Source organism: Pteropus medius, unplaced genomic scaffold (assembly GCF_902729225.1).
Source record: "Pteropus medius unplaced genomic scaffold, Ma_sr-lr_union100, whole genome shotgun sequence".
Lineage (NCBI taxonomy): Eukaryota > Metazoa > Chordata > Mammalia > Chiroptera > Pteropodidae > Pteropus > Pteropus medius.
Window position 1 is genome coordinate 43,486,101 of NW_024340849.1, and position 15,755 is coordinate 43,501,855.

The window sequence follows — 15,755 nt, forward strand, 5'->3', positions numbered from 1 at the left end:
CTTCTCTCTCCTCCCCCAATAAATCTTTCTTTGGGGAGAGAAATACCTGACTTTTTGTTTAGAGTCAACATGTTTAATGCTGTCCTTATTTTATCTATCTATCTATCTATCTATCTATCTATCTATCTATCTATCTATTTATTTATTTATTTACACAAGGCAACCCCTGGTTGACCTCACAGATTGCAAGCTTACAATCCCTTATATTTTTTAATTTATTTTTTGTTTTTATTTTTTACATCTACATCACCTGGTCTTTCTAGGTGGTCTCCCATCCAAGTACTAACCAGGCCCGACCCTGCTTAGCTTTCGAGATCAGACAGGATCCGGCTTGTTTGGGGTAGCATGGCCATAGACAATGCTGTCCATATTTTAAAAGAGAATAAAAGCAATGTCTTTGGCTGAAAATTCTCCTTAGGGGAACAATTTTTTAAATGATAGGTAATATTTCACCATGCATACTTTAAAATATAAAAATTCTGATAATAAATTTCTCCCTGATTAAGTCTATATTCCTGCCAATTCTAAATTATGTTTTAAGAAATGTTTCAATTATGCAAATTAGTATTTTGTTACATTTAAAAATGAGGAACCTTGTTCTCATATTCATAACACAAATTTTAAAAATTTACTGAAAAGGCTGAGATTGTCTCTTGGAATGGAAATAGCCAGCCAGCCCTTCTTCCCTCCTTTCCCTCCCTCCTTCCTTCCTTCCGGTCCAGCCTCCTCTCTCTCTCATTTTCTTTTTCTTTTTTTTTTTTTTGACAAACTCTAGTTGAGTACATGGATTATTTGCAGGATAGGTTTTATATTCCGGGGGCGGGGAGGAGTGTTTGAGGGTGGAATTTGTGTGTATATTAGTTTATACAATATTAAAGAGAACTGAATCTCACTATTATTTTTCTCTCCTAACTCCCTTCTGCAGCCTATTTTTCCCACTTGCTGAATCCTGGCTGTTCCTTCCTACACTATCCGGTCATCAACCTTTAAGTGTCCCAAGCCCAGTGAAAACTTCTCTGCAAAATGCTCTTAGAATCAGGGCCTGTAGAGATACCACAGATGGCCGGTGTTGGATGAAAGAGGCTTTATGCCAGACACCAAAGTCAGGACTCTAGAGGGAGAAAGGGGAAAGGTGTGGAGGTGGTCATGAAAATGTTCTTTATACAATAGCTCCTTCTTTCTACAAGCATATGAGTATTTCATTGCATTTTACTTGGAAAAAATAGACGACTCTTAATGATATGCACTAAGAAATATGAGCAAATGAAATCTCATTTAATAGAGTTAGATAACACAAAATTCAGTTCTAGTTTAATTTGAAATACACTTTGATTTTTTTTTCCCTATGAAGCCTCTCTTCCTTCCTAACAATTATTTAAATGAGTTTGCATTTATTAAGCATATGCCCACTGCTCTGGGATACAGTAAGAAAATGTGACAAGTAGGAGCATAAAGTTAGAATAAAACTTATGCAACAAAATGTATATACCTTTCACAGGTAATACTCAAGGTATATAAACTAAGTATAGATACCATGAGTTATACTACATATAATATAACATAGATGAACAGTAATTTACTTTCACATACACTACTGGGAAATAGCTTTTAGGGTTAAAATAAAACTAATAAGTTGGAATGGGCTCTATATTTTCTTATTCTACATAATTTTGTCATATATCTCTTTTCAAATTCTTTCAAAGAAAAAATATCAATATAAACATCAAGTCCTATTAAATCAGAGGATAGAATAATACATGAAAAATGCAGAAGGGAATGGTAAACACAGCAAAGTTACAGAAGACTCAGTAGAAGAATGAAATATATCCCTCCTCCTCCCATGGTTTACAGGGGCCAAATATGTAGGATAGCTACAGTATAACTGGAAAAAAAAAAAAAAAGAATTCTCCCATGCCTTCTGATCATTTTGAAATAAAAAATAAAAATAGAAACAACTATATCCTAGTTATTATCCTAGCAACTATATCCTAGCAAATCACTGAGCTAGAGAAGAACCATCCTGGAGAACAATACTTTCACTGTACAGGAAAAGAACAAAAATATCAGAGATCTAAAGATTAAGTATATTCAGTTACACACATTTGGAAAAATGTTCACATTCATAAGTGAAGTTTCAGTGGTTGTGCAGTTAGTGGTTGAAAAAGAAAAGTAAATTTCCACTCAATTATTAACTACAACTTGAAACTGGATTTACATCAGGAGCAAGAATGACGCTATAGCAAAGAAGGAGTGTTAATGTCATAGCCGTTCACTGATGTGATCAAAATCACAGGGCAACATTTTGGTCTCTTTCCCACTGGTGGACAACACATATGATAGATTTAGTAGCACATCTTAGGTCATTTTCCTTTGACACTTTCTGTGATCCAGACACCACATAGAAACACACCATGAACTACAAGGGAAAGAGGGAGAAAACCCCGTAGTTCCTTAAGTCCCACACTACATCGGGTGTTATTCAAAAAAAAGTAAAAGAAATATTTTTCAAGATTCCATTCTCCCTTTCTTTCTCAGAAAATTAATTGCCATCTGAAAATTTAAAAATAACAAGAAAAATAGATGGTGGGAGAAGAACATAATAGCTTCTCATTGTTCTCACAATCGACCTTTCTCACTCTTAAATTTAATACAAAGTGTCTTTCACTGCTTCTCATCTAACTGGCTTCTCTTGTGTGTTTAGAAGACTATTTTAGGACAGAGACTAGATCCAGTGAATTCGCTTACAGCACTAGGGTCAATGGTGTCACCCACTAGGAACCAAAACCAGATTTAAAGAACAGACTGGCCTCAAAGGAAGCAGCCAGAGAGTTGAGAAAATAACAACCGCATCCCGAGCTTTTCCATATGAAAAGCACTTTCTAAGACCTAGAGAAAATAGAAAATTGAATTAAAATATGCTGCCCTCAAGGAGCAGAAACAAGAACAAATATGGTATCAATAAATAGCACATGAATAGGAACAGTGAACAGGCTGCAGAGGTTTAGAGAGAGTATTGGTATGGAGAGAACTTAGACACACAAATGGGGCTGTAAAATTCAGGAGGCTATGTTGGATAGGATTAGACATCTTGTGACAGTCCCACAGAAGAGATTTAGGGTTCTGGGACATAGTCCCATTTACCACGAAATCTCATGTAATTGTAATAGTGGCTTTTGTGCATGTTATTTAACCTGTGAAACTGTCTATAATGTGGGAGAGGTATTATCGTCCTTTATAACTGAGAATAGTGAGGTTAACAGAGGCTCTGTAAATATTTAAGGTCACATTGCCAGAAAGTGGCAGGTATTTCTCACCAGGTAGAAAGAGAGGCAGTGGTAAGCAGATGTCCTTTTGCAGCTCTAAGCACATTAGAATTAGTGTGGAATATGAATTGGAAGTGGTTGTGGGGCAGGGTGAATTAGATGGAAACAAGAAGGAAAGTTAGAAGAGTGTTGCAAAAGTCCAAGTAAGAGAGGAGTTAGTAGCTGCCCAACAAATAGGCATCAAATGGAGAGATAAGGGAGACAATAGAACTTGAAACAGGAAAAACCTTATAATAACTAGAACTATATAAAATTAGTGGTCTTATGTGAAAATGCAAATGAAGACAATTTAGTCGAGAGCAAGATGAACACATTTCTACAATACAGACTTTGGTGATTTAAAGACATAGCAATTTCTGTGGTCTCTTCCCACCTGAAGTAGATGATTTTATGATCATTTGAATCTTTACTTTTTAACTGTGCTCTCCTGTCACATTAAATTAGTTTTGTGTTAGTTGCTGAACCATGAAATCCATTTACTTTATGTAAGAAGGTAGCTTATCTCATGCAATTCTAGCCAGAAAACAATAACTGTTAAGTTGAATCCCACTTTAGCAATACAAATTTTACCAACCAGAAAAAATAATGGGTAAAACACAATTTAGTTAAAAGGAAAAAGAAGTAACATTTTCACTATGAAATGAGAAAACTGGGGGTGGGAGGACTTTTCATTCTAAAGAAAATGGAAAAGTCTTCCATAAAACCACCCCAAAGTATTATTTGGCTGCTCAGGTTTTTCCCTTAGAAGAGAAGGAGATGTTATCTTCACACAAGTAAATGAAATAAGTTCTAGATGGATGGAAACTAGATAAGAAAAGGAGGATTTGAATCTGAACTGTCTGGATTATCTGCACAGAAGATATCCTTTATTGATCCTTGTTCCCTCACAAGTAGAACAGCAGTAACATAGTGCTGTTACAGAACAGAGCACTGGGATTAAGCTTGGCTCTGCTTTTCAGTCTTTCTCCAAGCCTGGGCAAACCATTTCACTCAATCGCGTTTCTGAAAGTGTCCAACAGGTACTCAACAGACATCTGTTGTGTAACTATTGTACACTGCTGTGGGGTATGGAAATGAACATAATATGAATTTTGTCATATATACAGTGAGAGCATACAAACCTGTAATCAAGTTATGGCCTTGAAGTGTTGGAAGTGTTATGATAGCTACTTTGGGGTTAGTAGAGGGAATGATGAAAAAAAGAACAGTCACTTTTACAGAAGGGAGGAAGGGAAGAATCTCAGGAAAGGGTCCAAAAAACCAGTATCTTTGACCTAAGTTTTGACGAAAGGGTTGGTATTTATCAGGTGCCAATCACTAGTAGTTTTAGTGGAGTGTATATTTATATGTGTGAGGGCAGAGTGCTATGCCAGACATAGCAAATACCATGGAAAAGTGCAAAACTTAAATAATAAGCAGTCCACTATGGCTGATGCATCCAGCTCAATGTCTAAATCAGAGGGAAGACCAGGGGTTGGAAAGGTCTTTATGAGCCTAAGGCCATATCATCAAAAAAATTAATTTGTCAAAATTACAATAGGAGTTGAAAAGCAATGGCTAGATATAAACACAGCATATAAGATATGACATATGGGACATATTGGCATATGAGATAGCAAACAGTTTATAGTTGGTTGTAACTGATAAAAAATGAACAAACAACTTGAAAATGAGTAAAGATGAAATGTCCAATAAAAGTATGCAAATATATTTAATCTCACTACTAAACAAGGTATAAAAATTAAAGCAAATGGGCATATTATCCATTTATTAGATTGGCAAAGATGATTCATCATTAAGATTGTATCAGCAAAAGTGTAGGAAAATTGTATACTCAACAACAGAGGTAAGGCATTATCAAACAATATTTCTGGAGGTAATTTGACAATATCTAACAAAACTATTTAACCTAATATAGCAATTCCTTCAAGAGTTTAAGCTTAATAAACAAATCAAACTAGTATGAAAATATTTATTATATCTATTTAACATTATTTACAAGAACCAAAAAATGAAAACAATCCAAATGTCCAAAAGTAAGTTATTTAAATTGTGATATATCCACACCATGGAATATAAAAAAAAAAAAACTAAAATTATGATGTAGCATTTGTTTTAATGACAAGGAAAATAACCATAATAAAATATTAGGTGAGAAAAGGCAGTTGCTAACAATGTTCATTAAAAAGGAAACAATGCTGAAAAATGACACCTTTGACTATGGTCAAATTTTTTGTTTCCTTCATTTTGATCTCCATATTCTTGCTTAACAAATAGATTAAAATCTTTAGAAAACTTGAAGTGTAGAAGGCAGTCAACAACAGTACAATATCTATGAATTTGGGCACATCACAGGTGTACCTCATATTGAAAAATAATAACCTTTTGGTCTTTCTACCTCTATCAAAGAATACGCAAGTGTAGAAAATATAACAACTATAGACTTAATCTCCTTTTGAATGGATCAAGAGACATAAAATTAACATGTTGAAAGGAAACATATCCTCCAGTTATTTAGGCTAAAGCTTTAAGCAAGTTAAAATTAAAGTGGTAGAAAAAGTCAATAAATGTAGCTATATTTTTAATACTAAAATAGTCAAAACAACCAAATAAAATTAACTTCTATTTTTTTAAAGTTTGTGAATTCTAAATTAATTAGCATTCTAATTGAGAATTATCAGAAATACATATACATATATGTACATACACACATAATTAATCACTTTTCCAAAAATTAAAATGAAATATGAAACTATAATGGAACTCTCATACATTATCAATGAAAGTATAAACCAGTTAAAACATTTTGGAAAACTGCATTTGCTAAAGTTAGAATTTCATATATGCTCTGATCTAGCAATTTTGCTTTCGGGTATATAATGCCCCCGAATATATATACATACATACATCTATATATATGTATATTTTTCAGAAGGTATAATCAAGATTGTTCGTAGCAACAGAACCAATCAATACATTTCAGTATAGTCACACTGAGAATAAACTATTAACAGCTATACTCAACATCATACATGGATCTCACAATCATGATTAATGAAAGAAATTATAGTGGGTGGGATAGTGTGTCACAGGGAAGCCCCCTTAATCCAAGGCATTCATTTTCCTGGCTGCCAGGAGTGTTGCCTACTGAGTTCCTCTGCCAAAGGGAGCAATCTTTTGGCAGAGGAACTCAGTGGGTGTGAATGGTTGATGTGGGCCTGGTACCTTTGTTTCAATGCAGGACATCTCTGAAGGGCTGCCCTTGCTCTAGAGTGCCCTATGGATTTGAGGCCTTTGGCACAACTGCTCTTAGTTCAAATGCTTCCTCTGCCTAACCAGCTTCTCTCATTCCCTTATAGAAGTTGTTGCCAAGAGGGATCCCCAATAAACTTTCTTCATGCAAATCTCTGAGTTTCAGAGTGTTTCCTGGTGGACTCAGACAGCTAACAAGGAGAATCCATCACCAGTAGAGAACTGATAGCCCCTGAAATGTGATAATGGTGTAATTATTAAAATTTTTGATGGTGCAAGAGAATACACTGAAGAGTACAATATTGTGGCTGTCTGAAAGTTTTGTGTGAAGTAGTAATTGTAAGAGCAATAGGATCAGATGGTTCTTGCTGAGGGCACACTAGAGAAAGACAATGAAAAAGTGAGGCCACCAATTTATGGCAAAGTATGAAGATCAGGGAACTGTTTCTGTTCTCCATTTCTGTATAATAAACCATCCCAAACTTAGTGGCTTAAAATAATGACCATTTTATTATATCTTATGATCTGTGGGTTGACTAGGCTTAGCTGGGCAGCTTTTCTTCTCCCTGTGATGTTGCCTGGAGTCATCTCACGGCCTGATGTTCCGGAATATAAAATATGGTTCACTCATATGGCCGACATAGGATTCTGGCTCTTGCCTAGGACATCAGCTTAGGATTTCAACTGGAGCACCTCAGTTGCCCTTCATGTGACCTTTCCATGTAGCTTATGTTCCTCATAGCATGGTGGCTGGGTTCCAAGAGGAGGAAGAAAAGTTGCCAGTCCTCTAATGGGCTCAGAAGTCCAAGAACATAACCATCACTCTGCCACATTTTATTAGTCACAGCTAGTCCCAAATCCAACCCAGATTCAAGAAGAACAGATATAAGCTTTATATCTTGAAACGACATGTTTATATAGGGAAAATTGTAAGGAGTACAGGATACTCTCATCTTTTAAGACTAACTACATGTATTCTTGGTAATATGTAAAGAGACTCTCAGTTCCTGCAGTCAGAGAGCAGAAAAGGCTAATAATGAGTCTCTGGGCTTAAATATAAGGGAAAAATTGACTTCACAGTTAGCCCCAGCAAGTCTGCTGCGCCAGGGTCAGGTCCCTTATTGAGAAGGAGAGGGACCCTGAGACTTGAGATATGGACATTTCACTCAATACCTTTGCAAATATTTTATCACTGGATTGCCCTGAACCTCCTTAGACTAACCGAGTGGACTACATCACTCTTTTAGGTCTGGTACCAATCCCTGTATAAAGACATGCCAAGGCCTCTTATCACCATTGGGATAGAGCCTTCTTCCCCTCCAGGCTACCAGAAAAAATTACTAAGTTAAGTTATAACATAACATGACTGGGTAAGCACTGGGTCCACTAAGGGAGCAGCAGGTCCATATAATGAAGGAGCTGTGAGCCCTAACAAATATGCATGGCCAGAGCTGAGGGAATGGGTTCAGGCTGGATCCTGAGTCTTGGATCAAATGGGGAAGAATATAAAGTTTAATAAGGGACAGTTTACTGATATGGGAACAATCACCTACAGTATAGATGTTACTCTCTGAAAATGACCCTAGAAGACAGTGGTAACTCACTGCTAAGACAACTCTTGGAAATTTGGAGGAAGCAATGGTCCAAACCATGTCAGACAATAGAAAAAAAGGATCAAAAGGCGCAGAAAGGTGGGCATGGCAGAGAGTATATTCTAGGACATACTAGGGCTAGAAAACCTACCAGGTGACCACGTACTGTGGGAGGGCCTGGAGGACACACAATTTACTGAAGTCATAAGAAATGTACTCGTTAGGTAGGTTCAAGCAGCACTGATGTGCCTGGTGGTGCTGTCCACCTAGGCCAGGGCTGATCATAAGAGACGCTGTCATAGAGCAATGCTTCTGACAGCAACAGTGAGCACAATAGTCAAGAATGGCAGTCAGAAGAGCAAGCAGGGATTGTTGATCCATACAGGGTACTGGAGATAGTTAATAAAACTCAGCATTCTTTGTGGAAAGACAGATAGGCAGCCAACAAGGGTACTGTCCAATTATATGATCAAAACAAATCAAAGATACATGACTTTGAAGTCAAGAAGAAATGTTTCAATAAACATTTATGACCCCTTTTGTAGTTTTAGGACATGAGCCAGTTTTCAGAGATCAAGCCCATTAACTGGGTTCCCATGAAGAAGGACCTAAAAACCCATGGCAAGTATATTTGTTAATGATTCCCACAGTCCCTCCCCAAAAGGGGCCTATGGCTATTTACTCAAGTATCCAAAACTAGGGAATGGGGAATATTCAGACATGTCAAGGAATGTTGGATACAAAATTATAGGCAGTAGTGTATGACTTGTGTGGTTTGTCAGAGGCCTGGAAGGAGATTGATTGAAAGTTGGGAGACTGGAGGTCTGGGGAAGAGGAACCTGGAAAGACCTATGGTAGTGAGCATGAAGTGTGAAGAGCTTAAAGAGCTTCTCATTTGATATTAGAGCCTATCAGAGAGCAGCCACCACAGGAGAGGTAGGCACGACCAGGCAGACAAATGATTTGGTCAGCTGACATCAGCCAGCAACCCTTGACTACTTCAGTGGCAGCATAATGGTGTGTGAACAGAGTGGTCATGATAGCAGAGATGGACTCTATGCATAAGCCCAATATCGTCAGCTCCAACTCATTGAGATTGATCTACCTACTGCCCGAGCCACATGTCAAATTTGCCAGCAGCAGAAACTGACACTGATAACCTAGTATGGCATCATCCCTCTGGGAAAACAATCAGACACATGGCAAGCTGAAATACACTGGAAACCTTCCATTCTGAAAGAGGCAATGATTCATCTCAACAGGAATTGATACATATTCCAACTATAAGTTTGTTTTCCCTGCCCTCAGGATCTCAGCTGCCACCACTATCCACAGGCTTACAGAGTATTTAATCCCCCAGCATAGGATGCTATGTAACATTGGACTGGACCAGAGCACTACCTACATTAAATGAGAATATGAAAGTGGACACATAACTATGAAAACCCACCAGTCCTATTACATGTCATACCACCCAAAAGCTGCCAGCCTGACAGAGAATGGGATGGCCTTTTGAATTTCCACCTGAGGTTCCAGCTTGGGTATGATCCTTTTCCAGCATGGGGTACCATATTTCTAGAATGCAATATACAGCCTAAATCATGATGATTATATTGTTTATAAACCAAGGGGCGGATATAAGAATGGCTCATGTATCATTTCTCCCAGTGACTCATTTGGGAAATTTGTGCTTCTCAAGCTCAAAACTCTATGTTCTAAAGGTGTAAAGGTCTGGTTCCCACAGGGGAAACACTTCCAAAGGGGATGCATCAAGGAGAAAATGAAACTTTAAGCTATGGCTGTCATCCAGTCACTCTGACATTGAGCATCTTGTATCAAGAGACCAGCATGGAAAGAAGTCACAATTCTAGCAGAAATATTTGATTCTGATCATTAGGAGGAAATAAGGCTGATGTTTTACAACAGGGCGGTGAGAACATGTTTAGCACTCAGTTAATTCTCTGGGGCACTTTTGTTATCCTCCTGACAAACCGTGATAGTACATGGACAAGTGCAGCAGCCTGAGAAGGTCATGGTGTTCAGGAACGCAAATCCTTTAGAAATGACCACCTGGATCACTCTACTTGGTAATCCATCTAGACAAGCAGAAGTACAGAGAGTGAGGGAACCCTGGAATTAGTAGAAGATAAAAGAAATGATGAGTATCATTTGTAGCCCAGAGAGCAGCTGCTGAAACAAGGGCTTTATTTTACTCCAACTAGGCCCCTCTTGCAAGTTTTCCCAGGAAAACAGACCAACCAAAATCCTGGAGTTTTTCCCCATGAGGCTAAAAGAACCAAGTGAATCTCAGTGGCACAGTGGGTGGACTCTATAGATGCTAAGTCCACCTCTCCAATTCTTCTCTCACTGAAATGGTCAAGACCAAGGCACAAGGACCCAGCCTCCTTGACCAGCTGAGTGAACCCAGCCCTAGAGTTCTGTGTGGAATAGAATGAGATTTTCTGTGCAACTGCATCTCAGTTCAACCTCCTCCTCTGCTGAAACCTCCTTCCTGCATTCCTTCACAGGTAATGTTGCCAAGAAGACTCCCCAATAAACTTCCTGCATGTCAATCTCCATCTCAGAGTCAGTTTCTAGGAAAGCTAATCTAAGAAGCCAAATACAAAAGAATGTATACATTATAATTATATCTATAAAAAGTTTAACCAGAGGCAGTGGTTTCCTTTGAAGAGATATAATGGCTCAAAGAGAGGATAAGGGGCTCCTGGAGAACTGATAACGTTCTGTTTCTATCTGGGGGCTACTGAAATGGATGTGATCACTAAAAATTCATCAAGCTGGAAATTATGTCTATTGCATTCTATTTTTATATTCTATACTTAAAGAAAATTGTTTGTTTTTAGAAGTCCACATCTTATAATCTTTCCTGAGCATTCAGAAATGATTTCACTTTTGAGGTGCCACAAGATTATCAGTATGAATATGAATTGTCATCCTTCATCCTTAGGCTCTGAATTCAACATTCTGTGTTCAATGCCAGACTTAGATACTTACCAACCATGTGAATCTGGTTGGATTTTCTTTTTTTTTTTTTAATTTTCTTTTTTTAGGCAAGGCAACCCTTGGTTGACCTCACAGACTGCAAAAATTCTGTCATCTTACAATCCCTTATTTTTTTATTCTTTACACTTACAGCACCTGGGCTTCTTAGGTGGTCTCCCATCCAAGTACTAACCAGGCCCAATCCTGCTTAGCTTCTGAGATCAGACGAGATCAGGCTTGTTCAGGGTAGCATGGCCATAGACTCGTTGGATTTTCAATTCTGTTAACCTTATTTCTCCATTCTTTAATGAAAGTGAAAATAGTACCAAACAGAATTGTTATTATTAAATAAGATAATCCAGTTAAAGAACATAAGGTAATGATAAGATAAAATATAGAAAATACTCAATAACATGTTAATTATTATGGTTCCTTTTCATGAAGAGATAAAAGTAAATTTAAACTATTTCTAGGACATGTTCTGAATTTATAGTTCTTAATCTCCAAAATAAAGAAGATGATGCTCACTTTACAAGATTTTCTGTGATATTATATAAAACAGCACTGTGCTTAGAATTATGAGTCAATTGAAATACATATTTTCCATTCCTCTTCCTGCTTATGGCCAAAGAAATTATAATTACATAATGGCTGCTAATATTAGAGGAACAATTTTTAGTCAATGAATAATTTTCAAAGTGATTTTAAATCAAGTACCATATAAACCTTGTACCTAGCACAGAGAGTTGTAATAATATATTATCAATTAATGTTTATGATAGATGAGATAAAAATTATATGAAAATGGAATCCATAATTTAGATCACAGCATCATGTTCTAGATAACCTTCCCAATTAGTTTGTCACAATGTGAGTCATGGAATTGACTTTACAAATGCGATAATATGAAAAAGTTTTATAAAATATAAGCTGCAAAAATTAGTGTTTGTAATATTAAAATGTATTTTATTACTTGTATTATAAAATAGGATTCAAAAATAAAAATTTTAAATCAGAAAACTTGAATGTAATTAATCAGGCTACAGATTTACAAAGCTCATTAGATCATAATGCTTTTTAACAATGGATTAATAACTTATTTCTAGGAACAAATATTAATATTTTTACTATAAAATAAACTTGGTGGAATGTTAATGATATGTATAGATTTTGTTCAGACTCAAATATAACTTCTATTACTAACTTTGGGTCTTGGGCTAAGTTTCTTATCTCTATGAACCTATTTTTTCATCTGTAAAATGGAAGTATCGCCTGCCTAAGAGGGCAACTGTGAAGACTAGAAACAAGGTCAGGAAAGAGGTTAACACACTGAAATACAGTAGGAGTTTAAAAACGCGGGCTATTTATATCATGAGTATTTGCATTATGAAATATATTGGTGAGGGCCCGATAATTGATTTCATTTTAGTTTTGATAGAACTTGTCAGTTCTGTCTCTCTCTCCCTCTCTTCTAATAGCTTTGAGGTTTCACAGTAAAATATAAATCTGCTACCCTATTTATTATGTTTGTGCTGTTCAATAAACACATTACAATATTTCAATTCTGGCACTAGTATCTTGGCAAGCATTCTGGCTAGAATATATTTTGTGCTTCAGGACCTAAATGTGTAGTGACATATTAATACATTATGAAATTCTACAAAGATGCAGTGGCCTTTAAGAAAGAACAAAGCATATGTTCACACTTCATTGCATAATATTGTCTATCCTGTCATCATTTATCAGTTGTTCTGGCAATTGTGTCCTTTGTGGATAACTTAGAACAATTTCAAATTCCATAGATGAGCTATACCAAGGTCAGACTGTCAATAGGCTGCTAATTTGAGTTATGCTACATTAAAAGAAATATCAACATAGGCATATTTTACTAATAACAAATTCTATACTTTGAATTCCTTTCATTTGAGAAAAATAAAAGAATTACATGTAGATATCAACCATTTTCTAGTTCAAGGAAGAATTTTGCTATAAGGTATTTATATTACATAAAATGTGACCTTTTAAAAACTATTACATGTTTGGGTAATGCCTGAAATAGTAAGAAATCTATGAACTGCCTGCATAAATATAGACCTATATAACTCCACATATCCAAAGGTAACATTCATTACTTAACTTTCTATAAGATCCAATGATCTTCAAAACATTTATTTATAGCTATAGAGGATAAAAGATGCTGTTATCAGTTTTTGGAAGGCCAATGTAAGATGCTATGGGAAATATGTGCTAATGGCACATAGAATGGCATGGGAGAAAAAAACACAGGCTTTGTAATTGGGAAGACATGAGTTCAAATATGAGTTCAGTTACTCACTAGGTTCACTTTTGCCTTTATATTTTTTCTCTTTCTCAAGACCTCAAAAGTGTAGTATGTTATAAGAAAACCAAACATTCTAACACACTAGGACTTGATATATAAATTCATTAGTGTGAGGGTTACAAGTCAGGGATATAGTTTCATTTATTCTTTATTGAAGTTGTCCCATATTCACTGAAGGGAGGTAAATTCTCCTTGTTCAGGGGATCAGAAAATCAAAATTATTTTCATAATATATTAAAACATCATTTCCTCTTTTTACTCTTTCTCTCATAATTTTACAGTGAAAATTTCCAGAGGTTATATGATGTGACGTTGCAATCCACTGAATGCAGAAAAGAGATATGAGACTATAGCTGTATTGTCTCTTAAACCTTACAATAAATTGATTTACAAAATTAAAAACAATCAATAAAATATTTATCACTAAATATATTTTGTCCTATAAAACATGTTTAATTTATAAAAAATGTTAATATTTTTTAAAGAATTAATAAATTATTTTAAAATATCTCAATATAGTAAATCTCTCTCTCTCTCTCTCTCTACATATATATATACACACATATATATGTGTGTATATATATGTACATATATATATATATCATACACAAACAAAAGATCTTTGGGTTATTCAATGATTTTTGTGTAAAAGGGTCCTGAAACTAAAAGGTTTGGTAGGTGCTGCCTTAGTGTAATGATTTAGTTAAATATAAGAGCTCTGGGGATTTCTAATTTCTGTTTAGGGATATGTAAAGCTGGGAAGACATTGCTCCCACACTTATAATGAAAAGTTGGACAAATTGAAAATTCATTAATTGTTTTGTACCCACTGGAGAGCTGAGTTTGCAGGGCAAACAATTGTGGAGAGACAGCTGACTACGGACAGAGATAATGTGAACATTGGCTTACTTGTGATCGACACAACCAGACACCAGTAAGAAGTGTTCAGTTAGGATGGGGACAAACTAGTGGAGGCCGAAGGTAAAGTGGTAAAAAAAATTTAGAAGCCCCTAGCAGTCACAAAAATTAGAGGAGTCCACACCAGTTTTAGGTGTTTTCTCCACAAATTCCACCAGGTGCCTATAGAAAAGTATGGAAATGTTTAAATAAAGTGTCCCTTGTGATGCATACCTGGGAAAAGGAAATAGTAACTGTCACTGGAGGAGCATAGAACTCTACCTGGAGCCTTCTCTCCCTCTCCCCTACAGAATAAAAGCCTTAATCTGTTGGAAGAAGGTAAACTAACGCCATCACCACAGGGCATGGGAGAGAACCCATTGCAGTTACGGAAAAATAAAACTAATAACCTATCCATGAGGGAGTGAAAGGAATACATTACCGATGGAGAAGAGGCAAGAGAACTAAGGAGGCCACACCCCGAATACCCAGGGATACAGTATCTACCTCATAGTGAGGCTAAATGAGAACAAGAGAGCACACACCACCACCACCACCATTTCCTGCTGCCATGCTAACACGGCTCAAGTAAAAAATAATAGAAAACACGGCTCAAAGAGGAACAAAAGTCTGGAAGAGTCCTGATCTGAGATTCTATGAAAAAGAAAATGCTAAAGCTGAGAATGAAGCAGACAATGAGGGAAAACAAAACAACCCAGCCCTGATCTTAAAACACAAGGTATCACTAGAAGAAATGGAAGATTATCACTATCCCTGAGGTTCATGATAGTGACAACTAACTTCAAGCCTAATATAATTCCTAACTAGATTTACTCAAACTCTTAAACTAAATGGGCTAGAAAAAAAGGCATGCCCATTTCTAAGCATAAAAACTGTTTATTTCAGTCTCTATTGAACTAAACAAGATATTCCATTTTCAACAACAACTAAATTACAAGGCATATGAAAAGGCAAGAAAATAGCACACTCCCAATGGACAAAGCAATCAGCCGAGCCAGATTCAACTATAACACAGATGGTGAAACTCTCTGATAGGGAATTAAAAAAAAAAAACTATGACTAATGTATTAAAAGATCTAATGGTAAAGGAGACTAGCGCATAAGATCAGATTGGAAAGTTCAGCATTAAGATGAAAACTATATGAAAGAATCAAATGAAAATGCTAGAATTTTAAAAATCCACAGTAAAAGAGATGAAGAATGCCTTAACAGGTTCATTATTAGATTTAACACAGTCAAGGAAAGAATCAAGAACTTGAAGATACATCAACAGAAACTACTCAACCTGAAATATAAAAAGAAAAATGAGGTTTTTTTAAAAAAAGC

At 36.1% G+C, this 15,755-nt stretch overlaps 1 protein-coding gene and 2 pseudogenes across 1 annotated transcript in view; all 3 read right to left on the reverse strand.

Annotated features, from left to right (window-relative positions):
- The window catches only part of DLGAP1 (DLG associated protein 1), a 790,600-nt gene that overhangs the window by 742,663 nt on the left and 32,182 nt on the right, over positions 1 to 15,755 (reverse strand). The window lies entirely within an intron of this gene.
- Positions 239 to 357, reverse strand: LOC120591193 (uncharacterized; annotated as a pseudogene).
- LOC120589721 (uncharacterized) lies at positions 11,315 to 11,433 on the reverse strand (annotated as a pseudogene).